Genomic DNA, 14470 nt, shown 5'->3' on the forward strand with positions numbered 1-14470 from the left:
CTAATCTGAAAGCTACATATGACCTTTATAGCAACATCAGTGTCTATTGCAGCTTTACAATAGTCTTATCTGCACTCAGAAGTGAAAGAGAAGTCTAAGACAATGTCAAAGGTAAATCCTAAGTGGAAATCGTGACCTACATGTTGAAAATTCCCTAGCAGAACACAGTTTAAAAAAAAAAAAAAGTGAAAGTAATAACTGATTGAAACACTGAGCATCCATGTATGCTGAAAAGCTGTAATCTTCTCTATAGCTGAAATTCCAGTACAAAGGACTGTATTTAATCAGAGTTTTGCATATGTGTGTCATTTTCATGAATCTTGGAGCACTAAAAATTGGACAACTTTTGGGTGGATTCGTCCTTTAATATAGTTGTTTTGTGCTGCCAGACTTGAATTTTTTGACAAGTTAAAATTGCAAGGTGGTATGGAGCCACTGTGGCAGCTCACTTTTGGTAGAGCTTTGGCCAAATGGTGGAAGAGGAAGTATGGCCACGATGCATTTAAACCTAGGGGATTGTTTACTTACCATAATGGGATTTAGGCAGTGGAGAGTCTACTAGTAGAAAGATCTGGTGTTCATTTCCAGCTTTAGCACTGGGGTGTGTGTCTGTTTGCATAGGATGCTTTGCATAAACACCCCTTAAATTCCCTTTTTACTTCCTCATCCCTTTTCTGAATGCAGCTATGATTCAGAGCTTGATCCAGTAGCACAGGATTTGGGCTTTCTTGTATTGATATCTGATGTTAGGAAGCTTGTGAGTACACATTAAAATGTAATCCAGAGCTGAAAACAGTGAAATATATTTTCTAAAATGCACTGAGCATGCACTAAGAGTTGGAGGAAGTGACTAGGAATAGGAAGAATTTACTCTAGGAGAGATGCTGAATTTGCTTCTCAATTTATACAAGTAAATTTTTTTAAAAATGTTGCTCTAAAATGTATTATACAGTGCATGATTTTTAATATTCTTATTTCAAATTGAATGTAAGGGTAGATATGAACTTCCACCAGAGTTTAATTTTATTCTTTGGCATCTTGTCTTGTTTTGTTAAAAGTTAAGCCTTTGAAATGCCACTACCTTTAAATTGCAAAACCTCATGAAATTGCTATGCAACTAGTGTAAATCAGTGCACCTCCCATGACTTTGGTGCTGGTATGCTACTTTATACTAACTCAGATTCTGGTTCACTTAAGGCATCAGGTTCTTTCCTTTGATGGTATAGAGTGGTGGGATTTTTTTCCCATCCTTTACAAATAAAACCTCATCAGCTGATTGTTTGACCACAGTGTCAGCATGGCACTTAAAGAAATGTGTGATTCTTGCTTCTAATTCCTAGTCTATTTCATTTATTAGAAACTGATGCATATACAATGCAAGAGAGACATGATGAAAAAAATTCCCTGTGTAGAGAAACAAAACAAAACACCCTCCTATGGATTTTTTTCCTCCTTTTCCAACAGTTCTGAGGACCCATAGGATGGTTATTTCATGGTTGTACCAGTAACACATGTAGCACACTGTAATGGCTAGGCATGCAAGGTATACTAATCCCATACTTAAAAATATGTAATGCCTTTTTTTTTAATAGCATGCACCTCTTCTTTCATCCCTGTTCTGTTGCCGCAGAGTCTGTGTGGTTCTATAACTTTCACAGAAAGGTTTTTTAGCTTACCATTAGGAGTAGGTCAAATGCTTTTTTTCCCAGCAAAATCAAAAACCTGAGAAATTACATTGATATTGTCTTCAGTCTAGCACTTTCTGGGAATCCACAGAATAGAGAATAGCCATTTCACTGTGAAGTCTTGCTAGCCTAACTCTTTGTGGCTGGTTTGGAGGCAGATGGGAAGCCAGCAAGGCCATGCTGGATGTGATCCTGATGGAGCTTTAAGCTACCGCCCTGGTTGTCTGTCCATGGGTGGTCCACATGGCCAGCATGCCTGAAGTCAGGGACACACATCTACTAACAGGGGAGAGACATTATGTTTCTGATAACCTGGATCTGACTTATTTTCAGTCTTTCGGTGATTTCTCTTACAACTAGGTGCTATGAAGGCACCAGTAACATAAGAGATGGAGTGGAACTCTAAAGATCCATAAGCTTTAAAAAATGGGAGCTTACAGTCACGGTGCAGAAGAAATAGATCTTAACAACTCCTGTAAGCATTTATTGCTGAAACTTTTGTTTTGGGTGAATGTATAGGCACTTATTATTGGGAAGTGAGAAAAAGAGGGTAGTTGGGACCAATTAAAAGGATAACCTGTAAAAGTTAATAAACTTTTTTTTTTAAAAAAAAAACCCAACTAGACAGTTAGAAAAATCTTTTGTTTGCTTTATGGACAATCAGTGTAACATTATGAATAATAAACTCAAATCACTGAAGTGTAACAAAAAAAGAATTTTAGTCCTGGTTGACTTGTTCAAATCAAATTCAATGTCACCTTTGAGGTTGTAACAGATGTCTGTATAGACTGGAAGCTGAAATTCCTTTCCTGATAATATTCAAAGCATTCAGTGTTCGCTCTGCAGAATTTGATATCGCATTTGCTGTCTACTAAGAAGAATTTTCTCTCCACTGGAATCAAGAGGAGTTTTACGTTTGACTATAGCAAGCCTCAGTTTAAGATCTCCCTGTCTTCTTTCAAGTGGTTACTTTCCTTTCCTTTCTTTAATTTACTGTTTCATTAATAAGAAGTCCAAATTATTGAAGCAAATATTGTTATAATGAATGCTTGACTTGTATAATGTCAGCTTTTGTACTAAATTATTCAGATAAAAATAAACATGAACAGTTTGGGAACAAAATAACACAACACTGAATAAAGAATTCATGAAAAACAGTGCAAATAATTGTAGGTAAATTTAACTGTGAGGATTAAGTGAAAAGGGAAGAGATAATTTTATTTAAAGAAAAAGACAAATTAAAGATTCTTCCTCATGTTTATTTCACTGATAGATCTATTGTAGCTGTGCATGCAGGGATTTTGCTAAGGATTTATTCCATATTCTTAATATCTTTATGGTCATTCCATAGGTGCTCCAGATCACTTAAAGAAGCCTTTACATGAAGGCTGTTTTTAACTTGGGTTATTTTATGAATTAACTGCAGTCTATGAAAATGCAAACAAGTTGTCACAGAGAAGCAAAATTCCTGTGTCATCTCACAAACACATGAATGCTCTGTCCTCTTGTGCATATATAGGTGTGCAGTGCTGTTTTAGATGACCTAATTTTTAGTGGTGATTTAGTCCAGCTACTCCCCAAATGCTGCCTGGGCACCAGGTGGGTCTCTAAGTCACAAGTGTGTGCTGCACCTGAGCAAAGGACACAAACAAATGAGATATTCAGGCTCTGGGCTCTGTGTTCCCGTTGCCACACTTGCTGCGTGTCCAGTCAATTATTGTGGGAATACCACACAAAGCCAGCATCCCCCAAGAGACATCTACAGCTGGCAACTTTTCATATCTACAGATGCTCTCGTGCAGCTATGCTGCTGTTAGACACCCACACATGAGTGACGCCACAGCTCCCAAGGAATGGCAAACAGTCCCCATGACAGCTGGGCTCTAGGTGCAAAGTCTGCTCCTGTGCCCCCCAAGCCACTGGTCAGGGTAGACACCTTTAGTGAGGGGACTCAGTTGTAAATAGAGCGGTATACGTGGAGAAAAGGAAGGTATCTTCCCGTGGATACTTATGTTTGATTAACTGGATGGGAACCAATAGTTCTTGTGCAAGTAGCTGAGTTAGATTACCCATTTTTCAAGTTCTGGAAGAGTTCAATGAGCTGAGCAAGAATTCAGTAACTCATGAAGAAAAGCTAGTTATTTTGAATTAGATGGGCTGAGAAAACTGCAAGAGCAACACCATTTATGCGTAAAAGCGTTCTTAGTAAAGTATGCAAGACAAAGTGGTACATTGCCAACAAATTCAGACCGGGCAAGCCAAAACATTAGGTCTTTTTTGCAGAGATATAGCTTCTTTCCAATTTTGTTCCTGTAAAATATTCCAGGGTACTGAAAGGAGGATGATTTGTACCTTGTTGTCACATCATATAGATGCTTCTGGGGCAGAAACATAGATACCCTGTAGTCTTTCATTAAACTGCTAGTGGGATTTGTGAGCATGTATGGTAGTGCCTCATGGTGGTCATGAAAAGGGGTTCTGCTGTGCTGTACAAACACAGGACAAATATCTCCAGCTCCAAGGAGCTTCCTAAACTTCCCAGTGTTTCCAGACAGAGTACTTCATGCAGAGCCAAAAATCCCACTGCAGTTATTACTATTCTTTTAGACTGCCATCACTCTGTACAAAATATATTTCACTGCCTATCAATATCAAAGAAAAGCAAAATATGTATATAATTCATATATAGCTCAGCCACATAAATAAATTTCCAGGCACACCCAGTATTTCTTTGTGTCTTATGTTTTTTATTAAAAAAAAAAGAGGAATTTCAAAGGATTGTACTATTCTCTTTTATCTGAGCTCAAAGATGCACAGCAGAGGAATATGTGCAGAAATTAGCTTTTATTTATTTCATTTTGTTTGTGATAGATTCATTGTTTGCTTTTGCCAGGCTTCAAACCACCCACTGAATAACATGAATATTCAGGAGTTGTCAGCAGCTGCAGCCAGTTTGATTTTTCTCAAGAATTCTAGCACATACTATGACAATGAATTCACTTTTCTATGCAGTGGTTGTGCATGAGATGTGCCCTGATGATATTATGTTGGAAAATGTTTGGAAAAGACTGAAAAATACTCATAGTTACCCCAAAACTTCATCAGCCTAGAAAGAAAAGACTCCAAAAACCCCACAAGCTAAAGATCTTTCTGTTCAGACATACAAGTATCTGCTCCCTTAAAGACAGATTTAGGAACGTATACACTTGAATAACTTTATTCATACAGACAGGCACAGTGAACTCAGCAGGATGCATGAATTAAGATACTTGGGTGTGATCTCAGAACAGGATATCAGTCTTCAGTGACTAAGTATGTGTTTTTGGAAAGGAGGATTTGTGATTACCCAGAGAAAGAGGTTACAGCATAAGCATAGGATTCTGGATCAATTTGTGAATGGAATTTGTGAGTGCCATTTATTCTCTTAATCAAGATTCTGGAGACCTAAAGTATGCATATGCACGATGTTCATGTTATAGTCAGGATGACAGTGGTGACTTTAGTTAATAATGGGGTCTATGGGATTTGTGTTAACAGAAAGCCACAGCAGCAACATGGACATCTGAGGATGACTTGGAGAAAATCTCCAATTAGGTGTAGTTTTATTAATGGGAAGACACTGCTCAGTGTTCTTGAGAATGCTGTAGTGCTCTGAGATATCCCAGATATACTGCTACAGGAAGAAAACAGATTGTTATCCAGACTTAAGAAAGAGTCAATGATATTCAGTCAGACTTCTAAATAACTTAGTATTTGCTGTAACAGCAGCTTGTATTTTTACAAGCGGTGATCAAAGTTTTCTTTTAAGAGGCTATTTTTTAATACATGCATGGATAAGAACCTGCCTTGACTGTAGAGTTTGGTCAATGTGAATATTCCCTTGTGTGTCCATGTCTACTCTTCTGAAGAACACCACTATCCTTTAAATGATCAGAGTTAAAACAGATTCTTCCTCTTGACATAAAATAGTTAAGATCAGAGTGGAGAGGTTTTTATGAGGCTAAGATTTCAGAATATAGTCTGTCATTTATGATATAATTCTGGTTTTAGTTGTTTCTAACTTCCTGAAACACAAATTTTTTGGGCCTGAAATTTTCCATTGTTGGTATGAATTTATTTGAAAGTTTGATTACAACTCAGGTAACCTTCTGAGGAGTTTTAAATTACACAATAGTGTCTGTTTTTACTAATGCTCTAATCATATCGTCACATTAAAAAAGAATCAGTACAAGCAAAGACATTGCTAGTACCCAGCAAGACTGTTCCAAATTCAGAATACAACATAGATGTTAATTGTAAAGGGCACCTTTCCTCCCTCTTTGAGCATCCTCACTGCTTTAGATCTCATCAACCCTTAAAGTCTGTCTTCATGCTTCCCTTATAAGAAGATCTAGCTCCCCAAACATCCTTGCATAGGATCCTTGTATTTAGTTTGTTTTCAATTAACAATAATAATAGAAAATCACAGCAAAACACAAGATACAGAGATACAGACTTAGTCGTATACTCATGACTGGTCATATGCCTGTGAAAAAGCAGTCAATAGATTAAACACACTTACATGTGACCTCTTTTCCTGAGGAGTCTTCCCCAAACTCTGCATTAGGTAGGCATTTCCCAAGCAGCACCACATTACCCAGAATTTTATCAGGCCTAAACAGTTTATCAGTTATAAACAATTCATTTTTTATGTGGTTATCACAAAGAAAAGCTGCTTTGCCTGTTGGACCTCTGCAGAATATATGAGATCCCTGGGCATTGAGAGCTAGAAAAATACTTCCTCTCCAAAAGGAGTTATGTGCATTTTTCCAGAGTTGGACTTGTCACTGTTCATCATGAACAGTGAGGAAAACTGGCCTGTATTTTTATCTCAGGCAGAAATGCTCTAAATCTGCCTCAAACAAAAGCAAAGCAAACAAAAATAAACAAAACATGACTCTAACACCAAAAGCATGGCTGCAGTGAAAGGCTCTCCACTGTGCTGCCCATTGGAAGAGAAAGAACATGTTATTAATGGTCCTACAGGTTCCTCGTTTTGCAGTTTTCCAAAGGCAGATACAGTAAGTATTTTGGCTTTGCTATTTTTTTTTTTTTTTTTTTTTGGCAGGGAAAGAGGGAATAAAGGGGAAATCCAATTTCATTAACTTGCATGAAATAAGTAGCCCAAGTAAACTATTGGTGCAAAACAAGAGGGCAGCTGGAATTCAGTTTCTTACTGATACAACCTTAGCCATATTTTTCTTTCTGCTCTTTCTTCCTTTCATAATTCAAGTATTTGTTTTTCAGAGGGGTTTGGGCCTCTCACAAGCATTTACAGCTGTCCTTTAAGCTGTGAAATATGAGGATAAAGACCACCTGGAAGTGAAGAAGTCCCATTTTGGTTTTACAAAATCCTAGCAACACCTGTGCTAGTTTTGCCTCTGTAGACCAATTCCATTTCTCCAATGTTCAGCTTTCACTCACCCTCCTCATATTGCAGCTCTGTTTTAATAAATTTTTAATAAATTTACAAGAAGTTCCATTCTAGTAAAAATTGATTCGAAGCTCCAGCAAGCTATCAACTCTTGGGGAAAAGGAGGGGAAGTAAAAAGAAAGAAATATGGACTACCTGGAAGGAGGTTGTAGAGAGGTGGTGTTTGCAAACAAGGCAGAAAAAGGTTTTAAGCAATACATATTACTAATGAAAGCTAATGACCCAGAAAAAACTGAGTGCCATCCTTTATCTTTTCCCAAACTGCTTCTATCTCTGCTCCTTCTTCCTCATCAAAATTATTTCTGGGGAAATGTTATGAAGATGTTATGCTGTTTCTACTCCCCTCATATTAGTCATACATGCAAACCTTTGTCATAAACCTTGTTTATTAATCTGCATGAAGAATGGATCTGGTTCAGCTTGAACCGCAACAGCATTTAACAAAGCAAGAAAATAAAGGTATTTAATTTTGATTCAAACAAACTTTTTTTTAATGGGGGGGAGACATGGGGAAATTAAACACTTTTTCATTCTTGAACTGCGGTTCACTTACATAAACAAGTTGCGCTGCTTTTCAAGCAAAAAGTTGGAAGACTCATTTCAGATCCAGACCATTTTTACTGAATAACCTCAGGGGGCCTCTGGGACCCCTGTTTGCCTCAAAACCTGGTGAGGTTTGTCCTGGGTCTATGACCAGGGTCAAGGCTGTTCCAATGTTTGTGGTTCTATGGCAGTCCAGCAGCAATCTAGAAATAACTCATCTGGAACCTGAATTGCATTTGTTCGGACTGCTAGGAACCTGAGGTCTTCTGAAGGACATCCAGAGCTGTTTTGTTTGAAAAGTTCAAGGCATCTGTAGTCATACTTTCTTCTCTTGTACAACTGTCTTCTCAAGACTTAACTTCTATAATGATATAATGATGATGCTGGAGAGAGGCAAATAATGTTTGATTTAAAATAATGGTTTGGTACCTCTGTTGCCAAGTCTATGTTAAATCTCTACTTAAACTGTGAGCTTTTTGTGCCAAAGAGTCTTTCTTTTACTTCTATGCAGGACTTCATGGGTGCTACCAGAAATTCTTGTTAAATACAGTGATTTTACAGCTTGCTTTACTTACTTTTACATACTGAGTTTTATAATAGGTGTGCTTTTATAATGCCATCAAAGTACTTCTTGTTTCTTGTTGTTTCAAGCACTTTGCAGCTCACCCTCACATGAACTGCACACAGAGCAATTATTATCAGAGTTCACTTCTTAATAATTACATTACCCTCATGGGGAATGGACTAGCAGTCACACAGGTGAAAAGAAACATTGCTGTTACTGTTCATTTATAGACAGAAATTTTATAGACAGGAATTGACATACGGCTCCATAGTAAATAGGCATAAATTTATAATTTCTTTTACTCTAATATTTTATATATTTTTGTAGACCTCTGAACATAGTACCCTTTTTCAGTATTTTTGTTACTCACAGTTGCATGCTATTGTAGGGCACAACAAGAAAAGTTGGTTTTTTAAACACGCAGTAAACTGAATCCTGATCTGCAGTGGACCACCTAGAGAAAGAAAAGTTCTTTCTCTTCTATTTCTCTCACATGGGTTTCTGTTGTCTCATTCAGTAAGACTAAAAATTTATCACACAAATTATCCCTATTTGTGATACAGCGTATGTGACAATTCAAAAATTTCTTTCAATGTAGTCTTTAAAAGTAATTCTTTACAAAACCTGAACTTTAGATGCAGAAATAATAATAAACAACCATTTGCAGAAGGCTCAAATTGAACATTTCCTTACCTGCATATTGTTACGTATTCAGTAACATCTCTGAAAAATGTCACCCACTGCTTTGAAATGTTTCTTACCCCATTCAGAAGAGAGTGACTCTGCTATTGTCTGCCATTTTACATGGTCTCATATGGCAAGGTCTGTAACCTTTTTGTTTCTGTAAGTGAGGTACAGTAGCAAACTCCTAGTCCCTACCAGGCCTTCAGTCTCTGTCCCTCCCTTTCAATTCTTTCCTGGAAAGGCCTGTATTAGGTCTGGTATGAGAAGTATTGCCAGAAGTTAAACTCTTTCCAACATAGCTTTGAAGATCATAAAACATGCAAAGGTTCCTACTGTGTGAATGCCCAATAAATCATTAGATAAGAGAAATATGCAGGTAGTTATAAATAAATAACTGGCAGAATCAAAAATCAGGGAAATCAAAAAGAAACAATCCATAATATAAATATGTTTTGCAAAATTAAAAGTATGCTGGTATATTTAAATGACCTTCTGACTGTGAAATGCAATTAGTTCTCTTCCCTTCGATGTGTTCAACTTGTTCAATGTGGGACAAAGTAGAAACTATATGTGCAATCCACAGCACAGCACAAAGTATCTGGGATCTATGCAGTCCTGCAAGCAACTCATACCAAATACTTGTGTTGTTCAGAGAGATGCTCTGCAAAGAGCCTTTAAAATACATTTGAACTGAATGTGTTGCTTCCTGTCTGTAACCATTGGACACAGTACTTCTGTAAATGCTGTAGTAATATGAACGAACTAGCTAGCAATCGGATACAAGTCTTTTGGGTTTGTTTTGTTTAAAGGTAAAACCAGAAACAAGTGGGAAAATATAAGACAGTGCTACTCTCAGATATGTTAGTATGGTTTTCCCTCAGGACATGAAGAACGTCTTTCATATTCCAGAAGATTTATAAAATTTTATTATCAACTACTTTGTTCATGTTTTATAGCATACACTTCAGCAGATGCTTGTAGATTCACTTTCACTAGAGAAGACTTAATTCACTTTGTAGACCTTTTGCCTAGGTATGACAAGTAATTACTACTTTCATCTGACTGAAGTAATACAGCTCAATAAATAGCTAAATTCAGATATATTATCTAATTTTGTTCAAGCAGTGAAACAGAAGACAGGAAAAATTTGAAAGAATTGGAGGAAAAGGAGAAATAGGTGGGTCAAACAATATTTTAGGTCTGTTTGGGCATGACAGATTCCTAGGGATCTAGGGATTCCTAGACATCATCATTCTAGCATATGAAAATAATAATCTCCTATAAAGAATCATTGGCTACAGTTACTTGCTGTAAAAGCTTGACTCAAAATAACCTTATCCAGCTAAAGCTGGAAAATATATGCAAACTGTCCTTATGATATGAACGTGTGTATTATATTCCTGAAATTACAGCACCTAAAAGTACGATACTTATTATTCTAATTTGGCAATTACACTTTCGCACTTCAGAAACATATGTGTTAAAAGGAATATAGACAATGTACTTAACCATTATACAATTTTGTCCACCTGAGGAATCTAAAGAAACTTCTGGCATTCTGTGTTCTCTTATACATTAAAATGAAAGTTGTTCTTTAGATGAAACTATGTATCCTTCGCGATTGTTGTATCTGGCGTCTTCATTAGGGAATGCAAAGGATGAAATTTTAGCTCCCACTGCATGCCATACAGGAGTAAAATCTATAGACACCTGCTTCCAGTCCATGTCTATCTTTCTCTTTCCTGTCTTCTTGAAATATAAAACATATCTGGTAACATTTAGTGAACTTTTGCACTAAGCATTTTTGCCTTTTGGGGGATAGAAATTGATTTTCCTTATCTTCATATGTGGACAGCACAACGAAGCTGGTAAAGGGTCTGAAACAAGTCTTATGAGGAGCAGCTGAGGGAACTGGTGTTGTTTAGCTTGATGAAGAGGAGGCTGAGGGGAGACCTTATCACTCTCTACAACTACCTGGAAGGAGGTTGTAGAGAGGTGGGTGTTGGTCTCTTCTTCCAAGTGACAAGTGATAGGACAAGAAGAAATGGCCTCAAGTTGCACCAGAGGAGGTTTAGATTGGATATTAGGAAAAATTTCTTCACTGAAAGGGTTGTCAGACATTGGAACAGGCTGCCCAGGGAGGTGGTGGAGTCACCATCCCTGGAGGTATTTAAAAGACGTGTGAATGAGGCGCTTAGGGACATGTTTTAGTGGTGGATTTGGCAATATTAGGTTAATGGTTGGACTTGATGATCTTAAAGGTCTTTTCCAACCTAAACATTTCTATGATTCTATGACACTTTGAGTGCCTTCCTTTTTCCTCTCCGTGGGAGGTGTTCAGTGAAACCAGCAGTACAGGATATGAAGGTACTGCCTTTAGGGCATGAGAAGGAGCAAATTTATGTTAAGGGAGTTTTCCCTTATTTTGGAAGGAGAGAAGCTGAATCAATCATCAGTCATGAAAAAAAGGATAAGTGTACTGTTCAGATGGAAAACTAACTGAAATTGGAAAAAATTGTCTATAAAAAAGAGACAAAAGATGAGCTAAACATTAGGTTTACTTATTTTGCTGAGCATATTCATTTCTTATGAGTACCCTGAGACTTCCATCAGTGAATGTAAAATTATTCCTTGTAGGCAAACCTTGGTAGAACATCTGCAATACTTCCATCTTACTATTCTGAATAGTTAAATGGGATTGTAATAGAACATGGACCTTTTCTTAGCCTTCTTCCACAAGCTGGCTTTTACCCATCGTATCTGCCAACTCTGATGTAAAATACACCTCAGCATGGGATGAGATTCACAAGTGATGGATACATTCAGGAAGTACAATTATCCTGTGGCTAACTGCAGTTAGCATGTAGATGCAGTTAATGGTTAGATGAAGGCATTTGGACTTTAGCTGATTTCCCACATTAAGTCAATAATAAAATCTTCCTAGATTCGATAGAGGCAAGGATTTCATTCGCTGTTTTGGTACATGAGTTGTTATATGCAATAGAGAGAGAGGGTTAATTTCAAGAAAACTGTTTTCTTGGTGACCTTTAGACATGATGCCAGGAAATCAGACAAGTCCAGAGTTTCTTCCAAGTGGTCATGACAAAATGGCCCAGAAAAGACTCAAGATCTACAGGTGATGCTTGTAGTGCTCAGTTTATAGTAAACAACAGTGCAGTAAATGCTCAACATGGAAATAAATCACATTCAATGGATATAAAATATGATCGTCATCAGTGCAGAAGGGACTCATGTTAAGAGAAGTGAGAATCATACTTTGTAATAAATAGTTGCAAAGAAAATGACTCGTACCAGACAATGAAATAACAATTACAGTATAGCATACAACAATAAGGGAATGAGTCATAAACCACTTGAACCAAAGGAGAGAAACATAACTGACAGTTTTATGGTGTGGAGAAATGCAATGACTGAGACTTCTGAAAAATCAAAAAAACTGAGTTGTGAAAAACAATTCTCTTGGAAAAGGGAAAAATTCTCGGCTTTGTTTTATATCGCCAAGTGCTGTTTCTGTCATTCTAAGTTAATGGTCGCACTGTGGTGAACTTCTCTGTATTTGCATTTTTTCTCACTGAGCATAAAGGATTGTCGATTCTTCATTCATGCTGTGTAAGTCATGAGCAAGAGCACTGAAGTGTCATTGCAATGGCTAAACCAGTATCTCAAAGAATAGACAGGATGCATCTGACTGAATTTTGCTCAGCTCAGTGGAGCTTAGAAAACTGAATTGCTGTGTGAGCCCCAAATCCTCCCCAGAGCTTTCTAGTTCCTTCAGTCCAAGGCCAAAGCTGGTTATCATGTAGTGAGTGACACCTGGCAGAAGGTAAGCACAGATCCTGCGCTCTGTTTCAGAGTACTGGGTGGTGCTGACAGGGATGCAGAGCCCCATACATGGCATAAGTCACCTTTTAACTTGACTCTAAGGTTTCTTTATGTTAAAACAAACACAAAATGAAGCCTGTTTGGCTTCCCTTTCCATGATATCAGACCCATTAGAATTTGGCAGAATTGCCAGAGGAGAAGTCGTTCTTGTGGCAGTCTTCCCTTGACTTTCCTCATGCCTCTGACTACAAAGCATTTGAAATTCATGGTGCTTAAGAATTTAAGCTAGTTTACGTCTAAATCTTAAAGGTTTTAAGATGTTTAAAGAACTCACAACACAATGATTTCTTGGAGTAAGTTAGCACTCCCCTAATGCATTCAGATACCAGTGTCTTGAAGTCATGTCTACACAGAGAGCTTGGGTTAACTTAAGACCACCATCAAAACTCCACCTGCTGCCATATGCCTGAAAAATACCAGGCTGACTTCCAGCTCAGCCTGTTTCTGAAAGCTCTGCTTCCAGATAAGAGACCAAGACGTTCCCATTAGGTTTCAGCTCTCCCATCTTTAGAGAGCACTTGGCATCTGGTCCCTTTGCACTCAAGTTCCTATCTGTGCTGCTTCCATGCCACAGAGGGGGTCAGGATGGCTGCAGGCCTGATCCCGAAAAAAGTCTCACATTGCTTAAAACAAGGAAACCTGGAATACTCCATACTTCCAGACATAAGAAATGGAACGTGGAGAGACTGCAATATGGACCAAGGTGCCAATGAGGAAACAGTAACTTATGTAGCTCTGGTAAGCTGTGATGGGCTTTAACTTTAAACACCTAAAATATCCCTATCTTTTTCTTAAGTTCAGAAAACCTTTTTGTAATTATTTTCTTGTAAGACACATTCAATTTAGAAGCAATTCTGCAGCTTTTTGCACTTTTACTTAATATCCAACTGCTGCTTTAATTCTTCTGATAAAGCAAATAATGCTTGTAGCTTGGACAAATCTTAATTCCAGACAAGAACAACCATAATAGCTGGTAGAACTGAAATAAAGGGGGTGAAATGTAGTTCTGAGAGTCTTTGAGCCAATGACTAGACCTGAAATAGATTTATTTGGAACTCTTCATTCCTCTCAAAAGATGTTATGATTCTATTATCAGAAATTGCATTAAACTCAGAAGAATTTTGTGTGTGTGTAAAATGAATGTAATGCAAGTTTTGTTATATGAAGCCTAAGAAATTGAATTAATTCCTCTAACATACTGTAAAATTCTAGAATGTCTTTATTCCTTTCAGCAGCAATATCCTTTGTGAGAACATCTACCATATCTGAAGATGATTGCACTTGCTTTTTACCTGTTTCTTTATTATAAAATATTATCATCACCCCAGGACTATCAGAGAGAAAAGGGCAAATGCTTCAGAATTAAAATGGTAATTGATAAATCATAATTTATTCTCTGTTGATATTTTCTTGCTTTCAGGTTGATTCCCACTGTGTTGATAGTATTTTATGGAATCAAACCAGGTGAAGTCAATGCAAATCAGTTTTTTACTGCAACAAGAATGAAAAACTTTACGAAACCTGGGAAAATAAAGTGTGTCACAAAACATCATGTGCAGTTCAGGTAAAGCTAGGAAAAACATTTTCAAACAAAGCCAATGCAACAAAACATCATGC

The sequence above is a fragment of the Gavia stellata genome, chromosome 5 (assembly GCF_030936135.1).
Source record: "Gavia stellata isolate bGavSte3 chromosome 5, bGavSte3.hap2, whole genome shotgun sequence".
Taxonomy (NCBI): Eukaryota; Metazoa; Chordata; class Aves; order Gaviiformes; family Gaviidae; genus Gavia; species Gavia stellata.